Source organism: Lissotriton helveticus, chromosome 7 (genome assembly GCF_964261635.1).
Source record: "Lissotriton helveticus chromosome 7, aLisHel1.1, whole genome shotgun sequence".
Taxonomy (NCBI): domain Eukaryota; kingdom Metazoa; phylum Chordata; class Amphibia; order Caudata; family Salamandridae; genus Lissotriton; species Lissotriton helveticus.
This window is the reverse complement of record NC_136068.1, coordinates 1794252917-1794256477: the sequence shown is the minus strand read 5'-3', so window position 1 is coordinate 1794256477 and position 3561 is coordinate 1794252917. Positions and strand designations below refer to the sequence as shown.

The 3561-nt window shown below is 45.6% G+C and overlaps 1 pseudogene; it reads left to right on the top strand.

Annotated features, from left to right (window-relative positions):
* Window positions 1-920: 920 nt before the first annotated feature.
* Window positions 921-2116, top strand: LOC144767720 (antizyme inhibitor 1 pseudogene; annotated as a pseudogene).
* Window positions 2117-3561: the final 1445 nt, after the last annotated feature.

The window sequence follows — 3561 nt, the reverse complement described above, 5'->3', positions numbered from 1 at the left end:
AGTTTTCCCCCAGAATCATGACCTCAGTCTTATCACCATTGAACCCTGAGACAGTTTTTGTTCATCGATAAGGAGCTTAAATCCATGGGTCAATTTTTCTGTTCAGATGACAACATAAAGATGATCTGTGTGTCATCTGCGTAGGAGAAGAGTCACTGAACACTGGGAACTCCTGTCCTCAGAGCATGAGTCTCAGATCTGGCATTGGGGGAAAACTTGAAATTTACGATCTGTCAAAAATGATCTAAGCTAGGCCAAGGCTGAACCCTCAAGGCCCAGGGCAGTCAGTCTCTCCTCCAAAATGGAATGAGACACTGTATCGAAGGCTACGCTAAAGTTAACAAAATGAGCGCAGCCGTACTGCCATAAAGGCACTGCCTCAAGCACTCGGTATTGCCCAAGAGTGCGAATCCCGTACTGTGTTCAGCCCTAAATCCAGACTTAGAATTATGACGCAAATTCTGAGCCTCCACAAACGAGGTTAGCTGGCTATTAATATGTTTTTCTAAAACTTTGGAACAGAAAGGAAGAAGGGAAATGGGATGAAAGTTGGATATATTGGCCGGGTCCAAGTTGTTTTTTTTCAGGAGGGGAAGGACCATAGCATATTTCTATTTCTTGGGAACCAGCCCCTCACCAGGAGAGATAGTGAGAAGATCTCTTAACATAGATAACAGGTTAGAGTCAAGTTGCCTGATCATGTTAGGGGGTAGGAGGTCCAAAGGAGAGGCTAATTTAATAGATGCAAAATGGTATTGAAAGTCATAGTGTCGCCTTATCGCGCGCCGCTCGAGCCCAGGAGCAAGCTGCGCTCCGCAGGAGGCGGGTCACCGAGCGGAGCGGCTGCGCCCGCCGGACCAAAGCCGGGCCTGCTCTGCCCCCGCTATGCTAGCAAGCCGAGGCTCTAACCGAGGAGCAACGCACGACGGGGCGGATTTTCTCTCAAAGTTTTTAACAATTATCCTGAAGGACTAGGAGAGGCGCTTTATAAAGAACCGTTCAACTTCAACTCTGAGCCTCCTTGGGAACCTAGCTGATGATAGTAGGGTTCCATCTCCTAACTTGTCCAGTTTGTTGCATATTTCAAGAATCCGGGTCAAGGGTTTCTCGATTATTCACTTGGTGTATGTAAGCTGTGAGGAGTACAGCTGAGATGAAAGGATTTATTGAAGACGCAGATACATCCATTGGCCTGCTAGATGAGGCTGCAGCTTTTCGAGATGTTATTGATCACTATATTTATGAACATACGATTACTGACAAACACACTTTTTTTGTGAGTGACCTTGGAAAGATTGTGAAGAAACACAACCAGTGGCAAAATGTTGCGCCACATATAAAGCCGTTCTATACGGTAAAATGCAATTCAGCTCCAGTTGTACTTGAAATCATGGCAGCTCTTGGGACTGGATTTTCGTGCATTAGTAAAAATGAAATGACAATGGTACTGGAATTGGGCATATCTCCTGAAAGTGTTATATATTCAAATCCATGCAAACAAGCCTCCCAGTTAAAGTATGCGGCAAAAGTTGGGGTTAACATCATGACATGCGACAATGAAAGCGAGCTCAGGAAGATTGCACGTAATCATCCATGTGCAAAGCTATTACTTCACATCGCAACAGAAGATCTCACAGGTGACGAGGTGAACATGACGGTTTGCACTACACTGAAGGGCTGTAGACACCTTATGGAATGTGCGAAGGAGCTCAATGTTGAGATCATTGGTTCTAAGTTTCATGTTTCAAGTACCTGTAAAGAACCACAAGCATACTTTCATGCTTTATCTGATGCACGATGCGTCTTTGATATGGCTGAGGAGCTTGGCTTTAAAATGAACATATTGGATATTGGAAGTGGATTCACTGGAACTGAATTTCAGTTGGAAGAGATAAACCATGCTATCAACACTTTGCTGAAGGTATATTTTCCTGAAGAAAGTGATATTCAGTTAATTGCTGAACCTGGAAGCTACTATGTTTCTGCTGCATTTACTCTGGCAGTTAAGATCATTGCCAAAAAAGTTATTGAATATGGACGTCAACGTTCCTCTGAAGGTGAACTTGCAAGAAACGATGAACCGGCTTTTCTGTATTATATGAGTGATGGAGTTTAGTTACAGTGTAAGCAGTGAGGATCCAATTGAAACAACCCAAAACCAAATAAGCACAATGCCCCCCCCAGAACCTTAAATCAAAATCTGCAGGCACTCGATACCCCCATCGTTTTATGAGATGCTCAAAAGATATCCAAACTTCTAGTGAGTCTCTATTTGCCCAAAGAGTCAAGATACTCCTTTGCTTTAATTTTTGATGCGAAATACAGGGTTCTCCCTTCGTTTATTCTTTTTAGTTGGGCAGGGTTTATCAGGAAAACCTGAATCTTCTTCTCCTGGAAGGGCTTAATCATTCCCCTCAATCTCCAACGTCTCTCCACAGTTGTGTGACAATAGTCCGGACGGACGAAGAATGACAACCCTTCGACGGTTCTCCTTGAATCTGGTCTGGCCTTCTCTGCGATAGACTGCCTCAAAACAAAGTTGCCCAGAAAGATTAAAATTGCCCTGGGCTTGTCCCCTTCTCTCGCGCATCTCCGTATTTTAAAAGGGGTACGGTGTGCTCGCTGTATTTCTGCGGGCCAATTCCAACGGGAGAGTTCCGGGAATGCCTGCTCGAAAAGCTTGATGATATACGCTCTGACGTCTGATCCTTCAACTCCCTCAGGTATTCCTAGGATCCTAAGGTTGTTCCGCCTTAGCCTGTTCTCAATATCTTCAAGTTTCCACTGTATATCGGATACTTGAGAACAGTGAGGATCAACCTTACTAGTGGCAGCCGCGACCTCGGCTTCCGTTGACACCACTCTCTCCTCGAGGTTTGACACTCGATCCCCGATGTTGGTGCAGGCTCTAGACAACTTTCTCACAACACCCTGCATCTTTCTCATTGCATCCTGAGATTTGCGGTTGTCCTGGCGAGTTTCCTCCCTATGTGCGATAATTTCTTGGTGAATTATCTCCAAGAGTGAAATTTGGGATGCTTCGACACAAGGACTACCCTGCAGAGGCATAGCGGATGAGTGATCCCAGCTCAGTTCTTGTTGCAGATGTTCTTGCACCTTTGATACAGCCAGAGATCTTACTGCTGTTGCTGGACCTTCATGCTCGGGGTCGCTCTCTGATTCCAGATTACTATCCCCCAAATAGGAGCTACGATCCTCATCCTCGTCGGACCATTCGGCCCCCTCAGAGACAGAAAAGAAGCATTCACTTGGGGCTTTCTCCTTATCTTTACTTGCACCTCCAATGGCGATACCAGCTTCTACCCCCAGGGAGCCAGTATTGAATATTACTCCTTCCCCCGATAGTTCCGCCCTATTAACAACGGGTGATTCAAAGGCTTGAGCACCGGCAGCCGTTTTATCCACTATGTGTAGCACTTGGGAGCTTGCAACAGTCGTACTCATGGATGGATTTATAGATGTATCCCCGGTAGCTAAGCCCTGAAGACTTTCTACCGACTGAAGGAGTTGTGCAGTTCCCTTTGCTGGGGATGCTGCTGA